General features: G+C 41.0%; 1 pseudogene; it reads right to left on the bottom strand.

Moving 5' to 3' along the window:
* Positions 1-2,175: 2,175 nt before the first annotated feature.
* On the bottom strand, positions 2,176-2,328 carry LOC131277345 (U1 spliceosomal RNA; annotated as a pseudogene).
* Positions 2,329-16,469: the final 14,141 nt, after the last annotated feature.

Here is a 16,469-nt window from a genome sequence, read left to right on the forward strand (position 1 = left end):
ATAAGGTTGACTGTAAAGGTTTTAAAATGGATACACATCATGATAGCAAATTATTGTGAGTGTTCCTATATGGGCATGATTGTGGTTGAAAGGGGAAGTTTATGGTTGTTTATGTCATTAGAAGGAAACTAGACAATGAACTTGGCACTATATAACATAATGAATCCAGTTGTGGTTGGTGAATATAGTCAATAATACAAATATAAGAGTGCTCTTTAATGAAATATAATAAATGTATGCCACTCATACAAGATGCTAATAATAGGGTGTTATAGGGGAACAATATGAATAATGCAAATTCTGATTATAGTTAACAGTAATATTGTAATATTTTCATCAACTGTAACAAATGCACCTTAACAATGCTAAAGAGCATTAATAGAAGAAATAGAGTAGGGTAGCCTTCTTTCTGAAGTAATGAAAATGTTCTAAATTCATTGTGTTGATGAATGCAAAGTTATGTGATTATGCTGAGAGCCATGGATTGTATGTTATGAATGGAGTATATGGAGCACAAATAATTAAAACTCTTAAAAAGAAAAAAATCTAGCAATAATGTCATTCAATTCCTGGCTTAGACATTAATAATTTGGAAGATTTTCTTGGTTATTCAAATCCAACACTGGTACCTACACTGGGCTAACAAAAATTTACTTTTCTAACATCAAAGTATGATATACTCATTCATTATACCATATTATAAGTGACATCTACTCTCCCAGTCATTAACTCATGTGGAGTAGAAATCATGTATGTCAATGTCATCTTTTATACCAAATCTTGGCAAAAAGAGCAGCTCAAGAATTTTACTGGCTGAGTTACAGATTTTATTTTCAGGCATTTTGTGATGTTTAAGAAAGAAAACATCCACAAGGTAGTACTTCAAGAGATATAAAGAAGTCTGTGTCAGCATAAATACAGGCAGATTGACCAATGGAACTGAATAAAGACCTCAGAAATAGACCCTCACAGCTACAGTCAAGGAATTTTTTATGAGGTTATCAAGTCACCCCAGCTGGACTGGAAGAGTCTATTCAATAAACGGTGCTGGGAAACTAATAGCCATATCCAAAAGAAAGAAATGTGACCCATATCTCACACCTCATACAAAAATTAACTCAAAATGTATCAAGGGCCTAAATATAAAACCAACAACCATAAAAAATACTAGAAGATGTTATAGAGAAAGAACTTCAAGATCTTGTGCTGGGTGGTGTCTTCTTAAACCATACATGCAAAGCACAAGCAAATAAGGAAAATATAGATAAATGGGACCTCTCAAAATTAAACACTTTTGTACCTCAAAGGACTTTGTCAAAAGGGCGAAAAGGCAGGCAAGACAATGGGAGAAAATATTTGGCAATCATACATCAAATAAGGATTTAATATCCATGATATATAGAGATAATATAGCTAAACAATAAAAAGATTAACTATTGGATTTTAAAAATGGGCAAAAGACTTGAAAAGACAATTGTCCAAAGAGGAAATAGAAATGGAGAAAAAACTTATGAAATATTGCTCAACATCAGTAGCAATTAGGGAAATTCAAATCAAAACTACAATGAGAGGGAAATGTGGGAAATGTATTAGATTAGGCAGGCAAGGCTCAATTCTCTCACAAAAACAATGGAGAAAGTGGCAAAAGCTATCTGAGGGAACTGCTATGGGGGTCAGCAGAACAGTACAGTGCCACACAAGTGCCAGGAGGGTAAGGGACAGAGAAAGGAAGAACCCAAAACAACAAATGCCAGTACCAAATACCTGCAGTGTTTGGGCTGGCTCCCCTTCCCACCCCAAAGATATTAAGTTAGGGTAAAACCCCTGGTTCACTGCAGCTTACTGAGACAGGAACAGATTTCTTCCTCCCTTTCAGCTCATTCAAGGCAAAATGGATAGGGAGGTGGGAGGCTTTTTGTGAATTTAGCCAGCAAAGCCCCATAAGAGTCTCAGCTTTAGACAGACCAAGACACAGGAAAGCCAAGACTGAAACACTTCCATGGAAATATGTGGTGTTGAGTGGCATCTGCCAACATGTCTGAAAATTGGATGGGAAAAAAAGTTTCTACTTCTCTCTGTATCCTATGTATCCTAACCACTGGGAGAAAATCTACACCCCATTGGTGAACCCTTGGTCCAATTTTGATAACCTAAGCTGGGTGATTTTTTTAAAAATGGGAGAACACAAATGCAGTCACCCACTACCACAAATTAGGCAGGAGATTTTCCCATACTCAGAGAAATCGCACATCCAGAATACAATGGGTAGACCTCACCCTGGGAAAAACCACCTTCATGATCTTTGTATCTTTCCTGCTAGGTAAGTATGGGGTAATTTTAAGAACATAGAATAAGTTGAAACAAATAACAAAGAAGAGCTGTGGGAAAAAAAATAAAAGAGAATTTGGCCATCAGAGAAAATTCACCAACATATTCAGATAGCTAGACATCAGCAAATAATCACAAGCCATACTAGGAAAGAGGAAAAGATGGCCCAGCCAAAGAAACAAACCAAATGACCTGAAGAGATACAGGATTTAAGATAATTCATAAGTGATAATCACACAACTCTCCTAAATCAATTCAAAGAATTTAAAGAAAATATGACTAAAGAAATAAAGGATATTAAGAAGATACTGAGTGAACATAAGGAACAATTGGAAAGCCTGCAAAGAAAGTATTTATGCTGACACAGACTTCTTTATATCTCTTGAAGTACTACCTTGTGGATGTTTTCTTTCTTAAACATCACAAAATACCTTATGGGAATGAAAGACACAGTGGATGAGAATAAAAAGATATTGACATATATGAGCTGATTTTAATTGCTCTAGGACAGAGTTAGTGATTTCAAAGACACAATATCTGAATTGAAAAGTCAGGAGAACAGAAAGAGAAGAGAATGAGAAAAATGAAACCAAGTTTCAGAAAATTGAATGGAAATGAGAAGTGTTTATATACATTGTCAGCGCTCCAGAAGGAGAAGAGATTGGAAATAGAATATTTCCAATAAAGAATATTTGTGGAAATAATGATTGAAAATGTCCCAACTCTTCTGAAAGACATAAATATCAATATCCAAGAAGGACAATGCACCCCAGAAAGAATAAATCCAAATAGACCTACCCTGAGACACCTACTATTCAGAATGACAAATATCAGAGTAGAGGATTCTGAATGCATCAAGAGAAAAGGAAAGCAACACATACAAAAAATACTTGAAAAGATTAAGTGCAGAACCCTCATCAGAAACCATGGAGGAGAGAAGAATTCTCTATCTGGCAAAACTATACTTCAAGAATGAGGGTGATTTCAATGTTTCCACAGACAAATAAAAATTGATGAAATATATTACTGAAAGACCAGAATTACAAGAAATACTGAAGGGAGTGCTGCAGCTTCCAAGGAAAAAGCAACGGTGAGATTTCCAGAAGAGTATAGAAAGGAAGATATTAGGAAGGGTAAAAATTAAAGTGTAAAAAGGCAGACAATAGAACGATATTCTGAGGGAAACAAAGGACAAAATGGATGATGTAAGTAATGCCTTTATAATAATAACATTAAATGTTAATGGCTTAAACTCCCCAATCCAAAGACATAGACTGATAGAATGAATTAAAAAATATGAGCCATCTATATGTTTTCTACAAAAGACCCACTTCAGATATAAGGTCACAACCGGGTTAAATGTAAAATGTTGGGAAAAGATATTTCATGCAAATAATAAAAGAAACTGGAGTAATTATATTAGTATTGGACAAATAGATTTCAAGCAAAGAACTGTTATAAAGGATGAAGAAGGTCATTATATATTTTTTAAAAGGCCATTCACAAAGAAGAAATAGCTATTTAATATTTATATACCTAACCTGAGTGACCAAAGATACATGAGGAACACACTGGTAAAACTGAAGGGAGAAATAGATGCCTCTATAGTAATAGTTGGAGACTTCAATACACCTCTCTCAGTATTGGATAGAAAATTAGGACAGAGGATAAATAAAGAAAGAGAGTGTGAATAATATGATAAATGAACTAGACCTAACAAATATCTATGAAGCACTGCACCCCCAAACAGCAGGGTGTACTTCACTTTTCAAGTGCTCATCAATCGTACTCCAAGAGAGACCATTTGTAGGGTCACAAGACAAGTCTCAATAAATTTATAAAGATTGAAACTATACAAAACACTTTATCTGATAATAACAGAATGAAGCTGGAAATCAGTAATGGATGGAAAAAGGGAAATTCTTAAACATATGGAGATTAAACAACACACTCTTAAATAATCAGTGGGTTAAAGAAGAAATTAAGAGAATTCAGCAAATATCTTGAGATGAATGTAATGAGAACACAGCATATCAAAATTTATAGGACACTGCAAAGGCAGTGTTAGATTAAAAAAGAGGAGAGATCTAAAATTGAAGATCTAACTGCACACTTGGAGGAACTAGAAAAAAAGCAACAAATGAATGCCAAACCAAGCTGAAGGAAAGAAACAAAAAGAAACAGATTCCCTAACACAGATTCCCATGCTGCTAACAACAACAGAAGCAGACAAAGAAGAAGACACAGCAAATAGACACAGAGAACAGACAACCAGGGTGGGGGGGGGGGAGGTGAGAGAAATAAATCTTAAAAAAAAGAACAAAGAAACAATACAGAAAAATAAGAAAACCAAAAGTTGATTTTTTGAGGTCAACGAAATCAACAAACCCTTACCTAGTCTGACAAAGAAATAAGAGAGAAGACACAAATAAATATAATCAGAAATGAGAGAGGAGACATTAATTATGATCCTGCAGAAATAAGAGAGCGCATAAGAGGATACAATGAACAACTGTATATGAATAAAACAGACAATGTTGAGGAGATGGATAATTTCCTAGAAACACATGAATCACCTACACTGGCCCTGGAAGAATTGGAAGAGCACAACATATTGTAAGAGATTGAAACAGTCATCAAAAACCTCCAAAGGATGAAAAGCCTGGGACCAGATGCCTTAACAGGTGAAATTAACAACCATTCAAAGATCACCTAATACCAGTCTTGCTCAAGCTCTTCCAAAACACTTCAGAAGGAAAGAATACTACCAGACTCATTCCATGAAACCAACATCACCCTAATACCAAACCTAGATAAAGATATTTTAAAAGTTTTAAAATTCCAGACCAATATCTCTAATGAATAGAAATGCAAGTATCGTTAACAATATACTTGCAAATAGATTCCAAAAGCCCATTCAAAGAGTTTCACATCAGGAACAAGTGGGTTTTATCCCAGGTATGGAAGGGTGGTTCAATAGAATAAAATCAATTGGTGTAATAAGCCATATTTATAAGTTGAAGAATAATCACATGATCCTATTCATTGATGCAAAAAAGGTATTTCACAAAATACAACACCCTTTCTTGTTGAAAACTCTCAAAAGATAGGAATAGAAGGAAGTTTTCTCAATATGGTAAACTATAGATATGAAAAACCTACAGCTACCCTTGTACTCGATGGGAAGGACAAAGCTTTCCCACTGAGATCTAGGACAAGATTGTAGGCCTACTGTCACCACTGTTACTCAATATGTGCTATAAAAAGACAAACTAAACAATTAAAAATGGGCAAGCGACTTGACAAGATAACTGTCTGAAGAAGAAATACAAATGGCAAAGAAACACATAAATGTTCAACATCACTAGCAATTAGGGAAATGAAAATTAAAACCACAATGAGATATCATTTCAAAACTATTAGATGTAATAGTTGTAAATGTTGGAGAGGATGTGAGAGACAGTGATGCTTATTTACTGTTGGTGGGAATGTAAAATGGTACAGCTACTGTGGAGGACTGTTTGGCAGTTTCTAAGGAGGTTGTATATTGACTTGCCATGTAACCCGACAACATCATTACTAGCTATATACCCAGTAAGACTGAGAGCAGAGAAACAGATGTCTGCACATTAATGTTCATATTAGGATTATTCACGATTGCCAGAGGTTGGAAACAACCCATGTGTCCATCAGTTGAAGAATGGATAAACAATTGTGGCATGTGCACATGATGGAATGTTATGCAGCTATAACAAGATATGAAGTCATGAAGCATATGACAACATGGACGAACATGGAGGATATTATTTTGAGCAAAGCATGCCAGACATAAAAGGACAAATAATGTATGATTATGCTATTATGAACTAAGTATATTGTGTAAATGTAAGGAGTTAATAATTAGAATACAGGCCACCAGAAAATAGAATGAAGACAGAGAATGGAAAGCTGAAGGTTAATCTGTGCAGAACTGGTAAAAAGGTTGTTTGTAAATCTTAGAAAATTAATAGAAATGGTGAGAGCACATCATAGTGTTTGTAACTAGCAGAGCTATTACATGGGTTTGACAGTGGTTGAAGGTCTGAGGTCATGTACATTACTAGAAGGAAAGCTAAAAACTGTAACATGGGACTGTGTAACATAGTAAAACCTCACATAAAATATGAATATGGGTGATATTGCATACATAAAACTGTTTTTATAAAATATAAATAAAAATAACCTAGAAAAAATGAAAAAGAATAGCAGCTATGTATGGCAGGGGAAGCAGAGAGAGATTGGGAGGTGCTGAAATTGCTTTATTATTGCTGTTATTGGATTAATGAAATTGCTCTAAAAATGACTGAAGTGATGAATGCACAACTATGTGTTTCTACCAAGTACCACTGATTGAATAGTTTGGATCGATGTATGCTTTAGTAATATGTATCAATAAAATAGATTTGTTTAAAAAAACTACAATGAGGTATCATTTCACACCTATTAGAATGGATACTATTGAAAAGTCAGAAATCTCTCAGTGTTGGAGAGGATGTGGAGAGACAGGAACCTTATTCACTGTTGGTGGAATGTAGAATGGTACTACAACTGTGGGGGGCTGCCTGTCAGTTCCTAAGGAAGTTGAAATGCACTTGGCATGTGAGCTGGCAATACCATTACTAGCTACATACCCAGAAGGCTGAGAGCAGTGACACAGAGACATCTCCTCTGACGTTCATAGTGGCTTTATTCATGATTTCCAAAAGTTGACGACAATCTAGGTGTCAATCAACTAATCAGTAGATAAACTGTGTTGTATATACATGATGGAATGATATGCAGCAATAAGAAAAAATGAGGTCATGAAGCATATGACAATATGGATGAATCTATAAGACATTATTTTGAGTGAAGCAAACCAGACACAAAAGGACAAAGAGTGTATCACTGTGCTATTAATGACTAAATATAAGGTCCTGAAAATTCGTCCATGTTATCCCATGTGTTAGTACTTGTATCCCTTCTTACAAATGAGTGATATTCTATTGTATGCTTATTCCACATTTTGTTTATCCATTAATCTTTTTAAAGTGTACTAAAACTGAATGGTAAATATAATAACATTCAATTTACTTTTTTAAAAATTATTTATTTATTTATCTTCTCTTCCCCCCACCCCACCCCGGTTGTCTGTTCTCTGTGTCTATTTGCTGCATCTTCTTTCTTTGTCCGCTTCTGTTATTGTCAGCGGCATGGGAATCTGTGTTTCTTTTTGGTTGTGTCATCTTGCTGCATCAGCTCTCCGTGTGCATGGTGCCATTCTTGGGCAGGCTGCACTTTCTTTCATGCTGGGTGGCTCTCCTTATGGGGCACACTCCTTGTGCATGGACTCCCCTATGTGGGGGACACCCCTGCATGGCAGGGCGCTCCTTGCATGCATCAGCACTGTACAGGGGCCAGCTCAACACGGGTCAAGGAGGCCTGGAACTTGAACTGCTGACCTCCCATGTGGTAGATGGATGCCCTAACCACTGGGCCAATCTGCCACCCTAAAGACTTATTTTATTTATTTCTCTCCCCTTCCCTCCTGTTGTCTGCTCTCTGTGCCCATTCGTTGTGTGTTCTTTTGTATCCACTTGCATTATCAGGCAGCACTGGGAAAACCGTGTCTCTTTTTTGTTGCATCATCTTGTTACATCAGCTCTCTATGTGTGTGGTGCCACTCCTGGGTGGGCTGAGATTTTGAAGTGGAGTGGATCTCCTTGTGAGGTGCACTCCTTGCACAGGGGCAGCACTGTGCATGGGCCAGCTTACCACATGTGTCAGGAGGCCCTGGGGATCAAACTTTGGACCCTCCATATGGTAGGTGGGTGCTCTATCAGTGGAGCCAAGTCTGCTTTCCATATCCATTTATTTCTTGATGGGCATTTGGGTTGATTCCAATTTTTAACAATAGTGAACAATGTCACTATGTATATTGGTGTGCATTTATCTGTCTGTGTCCTTGCTTTCAATTTTTCTGGGTATACACCATACTGTGGAATTGCTGGGTCATATGTCAGATCTATAGTTAGTTTTTAGAGGAACTGTTAAACTGTCCTCAACAATCACTGCATCATTCCACATTCCCACCAGCAGTGGAGGACCAGGTTTCCTGTTCTTCCACAACTTCTCCACCACTTGTAGTCCCCTGTTTTTTACTAACTGTCAGTCTAATGGGTGAAAGATGACTATCTCATTGCAGTTGTTTTTTTTTAAAGATTTATTTATTTATTTATTTCCCACCCACCCCCCCAGTTGTCTGTTCTCTGTGTCTATTTGCTGCGTCTTGTTTCTTTGTCCACTTCTGTTGTCGTCAGCAGCACAGAAGTGTGGGCAGCGCCATTCCTGGGCAGGCTGCACTTTCTTTCACGCTGGGAGGCTCTCCTTACGGGTGCACTCCTTGCGCGTGGGGCTCCCCTATGCGGGGGACACCCCTGCGTGGCGCGGCACTCCTTGCGCGCATCAGCACTGCGCATGGGCCAGCTCCACACGGGTCAAGGAGGCCCGGGGTTTGAACCATGGACCTCCCATGTGGTAGACCGATGCCCTAACCACTGGGTGACGTCCGTTTCCCTCACTGCAGTTTTGATTGGCATTTCCCTAATAGCTAGTGATGTTGAGCATCTTTTTATGTGCATTTTAGTCATATGTATTTCTTCTTTGGAGAAGTGTCTATACAAATCACTTGCCCATTTTTTAAATGGGTTGTTTGTCTTTTTATTTTCAAGGTATAGGATTTCTTTATATATGCAGAATATTAAGCTCCTATCAGGTATATGGTTACCAAATATTTTCTCCCATTGAGTAGGCTGCCTTATATTGATTGAAGCAAGCCAGGTATTGAAGGACCTCACTGAGAAGAATTAAGCAAATTGAGCAACTCACACAGCTAGATTTGTAAGATATGTTTACAAGAAATAGAAAGGGAGAAGAAGGTTGTTAGCCAGTGCCCATAAGGTAACATCTATGATAATGTGAACGTTTGTACTTGTGCAGTGAAGGGACATGGCAGGGGTGTAGTGACACTAGTGGGTAGGGTGGGGGGATGTGTTGAATGGTCCATGGAACTGGGAGAGGGTTAGGGGAGGGAGCTGGTGAACACTGGGGATTCGTGGGTACATAGCTGAAACTACAATGTGGGGAAAGCTCTTTTGGCAATAGACAAGAAAGGGTTACTGGTTTAGGGTCTTCAGTGGGGAGGGATTTGGGTCAGGGCAGGCTTGTCAGGAGTGTGCAAGGGATCATTTTGCCATAGTGTGTTATATCAGTGGGTGGAAACTCACAAAAAGAATGGGAAGGAGTTGGACTCCCATCCTAGGGAGTCGCACTATGTTCCCAAATAGAGAGACAGGAGTCTCTTGAGAGCATGGGTGGTGCCTAATAGGGGAGGACAGACCAGTGTGTCAAGCCCTCAGTGTTGCTGCAAACAATTATGAATCTTGTCCTTCAAGGAGTGAAGCCTGGTGGTCTCTGTCTGCCACAGGGGAGAGGGAGGGAGGAATAGAATAGATGAAACAGGGGATATTTTGGGGGCAATAGAAGTTTTCTAAATGATCTTGCAATGATGGATACAGGCCATGTTAAAATTCATCAAAATTTATAAAAGTATATGGTCAAAAATGTAAACCATAATGTGAACTATTGACCATGGTTAGTAGCTGTGTTCATCAGTTGTAAGAAATGTATCATCCACATATAAAAAGGTTATTAATATGGGAAGGGGGAAAATGGGCAGGGTGTTGGTAAATGGGAGTCCCTGTATTTTTCATGTGACTTTACTGTGACCTAAAACTTCTTTGAAGACAAAACAAAAAAAAAATAAGACACCATGGGAACAAATGGAAGAAAATGTAGGTGTACATATGGGACAACAGATCTTACAGTGATGAAAAGCAAAATATGTCAATAATTTTTTTCTTAAATATTTTTCATTTTTCAAATCCCAAATTTTATTATGTTTTTAATTTTTATAACATTTTCTGCATTTTATTATGTTTAAAACTATCATTATTACTTCATTTTCTTATTAATTGTATTTGGCTACTTTATTGGGTTCCTTTTGGAGAAGTTTTGGATCACAGAAGGGTTACAACTGCAGCAGGGGAGGATCAGTGGGGCAGGGTGTCAGTGATGGGGGATACATGGGAGGAGGTTCACTGGGCATAAATATAAGGCATATAAATGTGTTCAAAGGTTCATGGGGCATGGCCACAGTGGCTGCAGATTCACACAGCAACCAAAGAATATCAAATGCCCATCCTGGGGATCTCTGTCACATTCTCTCCTGAAGCCCCCAAAACAGGGGCAATGGCTACTGGAGGAGAATGGTCCATTGATGGGCCATTGACACTGATGACTATGATTATGAGCCTTTGCTCTTGAAATTGAAACTTGGCATAGTATTGTAGGATGCCTAAGAATTACCTACAAGGAGCCTCCTTGTTGCTCAAATGTGGCCTCTTTTAAGCCAAAACTCAGTTTATAAATGCAATAAATTCCCCCAAGGGAAATGACTCCTGGGGATGAGACTTCCTGGCACCCAGGGATTGCTACCAAGTACCAACAAACAATGCAAGTGGGGAAAAAAAGGCCTTGACCAAATGGGGGAGAAGGTGGAGACAAATGAGTTTATTTGGTTAAGAGACTTCAAAGTTACTTGGGAGGGAACTCCAGAGGTAACCTTTATGCACATCTCAGCATGATCACATAGACTGCCAAAGTAGATACAACCCAAATAGTGGGGCTCCCGAGGGCTCTGGAGACATCCAGACACTATAGTCAGGGCAGATAGCTCAGGAGTTTGGTCCCTTGCCAGTGGGCCCTCCTTTGGGATTTATGCTCTCCAGTGTGACAGAGTCAGACTCCCTTGTGGTTTCCCTACACATGGCTCCTCTGTCCTTCTGTTTGAACTTATAATTAGTACTGAAGTTGGTAGGTATACCTCTAAGAGACATAAATCTCTGGGCTGCCTATGTGCCAGCCTAGCCCTGAATCGTAAAGGGACTTGCAACACCTCTGCTCCAGTTCATTGGACTGACCCAGGACAAGTAACAAGGAGGAGATGAAGGAGAACCAACATACCAAGGAATCAAAAGTGCCTACAACTGCAAGCAAGAGAGTTCCATGCATTGGCTGTATGGGATTCCAGCACCCCCCTCAAATAAAGGTGGAGTGGGCATCACCATCCCAGAATCCTCAGGATTGGGGAATGAACTATGGACTACAGTAGACTTACTACTATTCTACTCTAGACCTTCTGAAATTCCAGCAATGGAGGAAATATTGATGTGGAGGCAGTGGCCACTGGAGGTTCTGAGGGTAGGGAGAGGGAAAAACAGGTGTAATAGAAGAGCATCTTCAAGACTTGGGAATCAGCCTGCATGACATTACAATGACAGACACAGGCCAATATATATCTTACTGTAAGCTACAGAATTGAGTGGGAGAAACTGTAAAGTACAATTCAAACTATAATCCATGCTTAGTGTCAATGCTCCAAAATGTGTTTTCAATTGCAATCAATGTACCACACTAATCAAAGATGTTGCTAACGTGGGAAAATGTGGGAGGTGTGAGGAGCAGGGCATGTGAGAATCCCCTATATTCTCTGTAACATTTATGTAGTCTAAGTATCTTTTAAAAAGTAAAAAAGAAAAAGAAAAAACACATACATAAACGTGTAAAGCCTTGGAGTTAACAATAGAATATAGGTCACCAGAAAATAGAAAGAGGTAGAGAAAATAAAAGTTAAGGGTTAAAATGTTCAGAATTAGTATCAAGGTTGTAAATCTTTAGAAGTGAATAGAAATTGTGAAAGCACATCATAGTGTTTGTAATGAGCAGTGCTATTATATGAGTATCACAGTGGCTGAAAGGGTAAGTCCAAGGATGTATATTACTAGAAGGAAAGCTAAGAAATGTAACATGGGACTTTATAACATAGTGAAAACTTATGTGAAATATGAATATGGGGGATATTACATATTTTAAACTAACAAAATATAAATACAAATAAGTAGAAAGAGGTAAACAGAATAGCAGCTACGTGTGGCCAGGGAAGTATAAAGAGATTGGCAGATGTTTTTTTGTTGGTATCACACCCAGAGGAATAGATTAGTTTACAAACTTAAGCTTTTCCTTTTGGGGATATATAAATAACTTCCAACAGCCACTTACTGACTGTAGCAGTTTGATATGGTTATGAATTCCAAAAATTGATATTGGATTAAGTTTGTTGTCTGGTCTGTATATGGGCATGATTAAGTTATGATTAGAGCTTTGTTGGGTCATGTCATTAGGGTGTTCAGTCCCCACTGCATGGTGGGTGGGGACTCACAGATAAAAGGCATGGCAAAGGACAGAGCTGAGGGTTTCTGAAGTTGGAGTTTTGATGTTGGAGTTTGATGCTGAAGCCTTAAGCTGGAGTCCTGGGAAGTAAGCTGACAGAGGAAAGAGAAGCAAGCCCCAGGAAGAGAGGAACCCTGAGCCCAGGAAGAAGCAAGCCCTGGGAAGAAAGGAACCTTGAATCCAGAGAGAAGCAAGACCCTGGAAGGGATGAACCCAGGAAGCCTGAATCCTCACAGCTGTCAGCAGCCATCTTGCTCCAACACGTGAAAATAGACTGCTGAGGGATGTAGCTTATGCTTTATGACCTAGTATCTGTAAGCTCCTACCCCAAATAAATACCCTGTATAGAAACCAAGCAATTTCTGGTATTTCACATCAGCACCCCTTTGGCTGACTAATACACTGACTTAAGACTTTTCTTTCCCATAATTAGCAAGGTCGTTACTATATGGTGAATGCACTGTTAATGAATTCCAGGGAAGAAGAGATTAAACAGCTGTTTTAGTATCTAGCTGTGCGGGCAAGTCAGCGATGTCCTCAGGGGTCATTTCTCAGCCTTGCCTCCCCTCCTCCCCTTGGTGTGCAGAGGCTTCATGTCTCCATTCTAGAACCCTGGGAGGTCATAGGTCTAATGGAACAGCCTGAGCACACCTTGTGACCCAAACAGGGAAAAGAAGCCCCAGCTGCTTCTCATGGTGGGAACTGCACAGAGGTTGCATGGTACCTGCTTCCTCCTCAGGGGCAAGGCCCACTCCCCACTGGACGTTCTGCCTCTCCAAAGCAAAGCTGTGTGCGGGGAGCTGCCATCCAACAGCCTGACCTGAGCCGTGAACCTCCTCGGGGGATTCGCGAGGAGGACATCTCTTCCCAGGCCCTTTGGGTGCTCTTATGCTGAAGAAGTCATAAAGCAGTCAGTGCTGGAAAAAAATAAGAGTCAGTGTTAAACCAGGCAATGCTGGGCAGTTACTTGGGTGCAGATTTGGCTTAAAGAGTCAGTGTCAAAGCCGACACACTCACAGCCATCCAGGCTGACTGAGCCAAACCATTTCAGAGCTCACTGAGCAAAGACTGCTGAGGACTGGACAGTGAGAGGGAAAGGCTGACCACAAAGTCCAAATCTGTGAATACTGAGAGGTTTCTTTACTCAGGTCAAATAGCTCTCCTAACAGAACTTAACAAACACCAATCACAGTGAGTTCTCATCAAGAGGGCATTTGCTCTAGAGAAGGGTATATATTCTATTTTTTCCCCCTGTTCATTGGTGAGCCATTACATTAATTCTGAGTATTCCTTTTTACATTTTATCAAAATTATTTTCATGCTTTAAATCTAAATCATGAAAACACCTTGTGGAGCTTCTATTTTAAATGATGTTATCTTTTCTTTTGAGAACTATCTTCTAAATATTTTAATGACATTCAGATTTTTGAAGATTGAAATTTATCAAGGAAATATTAGCAATTCCTTAATTTATCTTGTGAGGCTATTGCTCTTATTAGGATTTTTCTTTCTGGGAGTAATCAACTTGCAAAACTTTGGCATTCTTTATAAAATTTAAATATTTTCAGCAATTCTCCTTAATCTTTTAAGGATTATGCCATTTCTGTGTTTCATAAAATTTTATCACTATTTAAAGTATACATCCCTGATCAATTTTTATATGGACTTTTCTATTGTATCGAATACTGAATCTTCCTATTTCTCATACCGGGGACAAGAATTTTCACATCTGGGACTTGAAAGAACTTCTTGACCTGAAGATATGATAGTAAGAAAATGAAGTCAACAGTTTGCCAAGCTTAGGTCAAAGCCCTCTCTAAGCATCAACTTGGTTTATCCTTCAAAAAATGCATGAGGTTAATGGGGGAGGGGTGCTCTGGCGCGAGGGGAAGGTCCATGGGAGCTGATCTCCTCTTGGTTGCCGCGCCCATGGTCGGGGCTGTGTGGAGCTGTAGGAGCCCAGCTGGAGTCTGGGAACCCCCGCGCCTGCAGCCAGGCGGCGGGACCAGGCTCGTGAGTCCTGGCTCCAGGGCCCCGCCCACTGTGCCTGGGGCCAGGTGCGGGGGAGCCGGAACCGATCCCAGCCCAGCCGAGCCAGGGCGAATTGAGGCCCGCGGAGCCCAGCGCACTGCGCCCATATGAGCCCAGGCGAGCCCAGCCCAGGTGAGCCCAGCCCAGGCGAGCCCAGCCCTGTCCGGCCGAGGGGGGACCAGCTGATTGGAGCCAGACGAGCCCAACCGAGGGAAGCCCAACCGAGCCAGGTCCAGCCTAGCCGAGCCCTGATGAGCGCAACCGAGCTGAGTCCTGCGGAATCCAGCCGATCTGGCCCAGTCCAGCAGAGCCCAGCGGAGCCCAGCGGAGGCAAGCCCGGCCGAGCAGAGCCTAGGCCAGCCCAGCCCGAGGAGCCCGGCCCAGCCGAGCCGAGCCAAGCCGAGGCCAGACTCACCGAGCCGAACCCGACTGAGCCAAACCTTACTGAGCCGAGCTGAGCCGAGCCCAGCCGAGCCTCCCTTGCCACCGCATGCTGCACCTGAACTTCCTGCCAAAGAGAGAGGGAAACTGGAAAATTCACAACTCAGTGAAAATTATGAACTACACTCAAGCTACAGACTTTAGAGGAATAAAAGGTCAGTAAAAGAATATCATGAGCAATAGTACAACAAACTAGATAACTTAGGTAAAACAGACAACTACTAGAAGCATACAAACTACCAAAACGGACTGAAGAATAAATAGAAAATAAGATCAGAGTGCCAACAGATTGAATGATCATCAAAAATTTCCCCACCCAGAAGAGTCCAGAACCAGATGGCTTCCTTGGTCAATTATACTAAAAACATACAGAATAATTCAAAACTAAGTTTTCAAACTCTTCCAAATATAAATATAGAAGGTGAGAAAATTTCCTCATTCCTTGAGTGAGGCCACCATCATTCTGATATCAAAGATTCCACAGGACCCTACAGACCAAGAGTTACTTGAATTCCTCTGCAAACTCCTGAACCTGCCGGCACAGCAACCCCCGCAGCTCGTCTGCAGGGTCGTGAGCAGGAGGAGCAGGAGTCACCCAGGAACTCAGTAGGGTCCGCACAGGAAGATCAAGCACTGAACAGCACCTTGGGTTCCTCAGCTCAGCCCACCTGTGGCAGGGGGTGTAGGGGCGGAGCTGGCCAAGTCAGGGGTTGCGGGCCTGCCAGGGCTGGGGGCGCTAAGCCCTGCCACCCCAGGATGCTCCCTCGCTCCCGAGGGGGCCACCAGGCAGGACCCACAGAGGAGCTTGGCGGCGCAGACGCAGTAGAGCAAGGTGTGGGAGCCGTGGGCTGGGGCTGCGAGAGAGGGGCTTCCTGCGAGGCCCCGGGTTACTGGAGACCCTGGTGTCCATGAAAAAGAAGTCGAGGAGTGAGCTGACCCCCAAGGTGAACCTCCCAGGGAATGGCACAAACACGTGCAGGTGACCTCCACCTGCAGCCTCCGTGCACACCTGGTCGCGCTCCTGCTGGCGCCAGCAGCAGCGACGGGGTGAGCCCTTCCCATCCTGGCTGGGGCAGCCGCTGCAGAACTGAGCTGGCCCACCTTGCCAGGAAAGCCACAAAGAAAACTGATGAACCCAGGTGAGAAGATGAAGATGATCCAGCTGTCACAGAGCAACTCTGAAATAGGGAGGAGATCCTGCCCCTGTTGTAGGAACAACCGGGAACCAGGTCAGTTCTCTAAGAAATCTCTAAATTTTTTTCTGCGAACTCTGCAAAATCAACTGAATGCTATATCTTTGG

Source organism: Dasypus novemcinctus (genome assembly GCF_030445035.2).
Source record: "Dasypus novemcinctus isolate mDasNov1 chromosome 8 unlocalized genomic scaffold, mDasNov1.1.hap2 SUPER_8_unloc_2, whole genome shotgun sequence".
NCBI classification, from domain to species: Eukaryota; Metazoa; Chordata; class Mammalia; order Cingulata; family Dasypodidae; genus Dasypus; species Dasypus novemcinctus.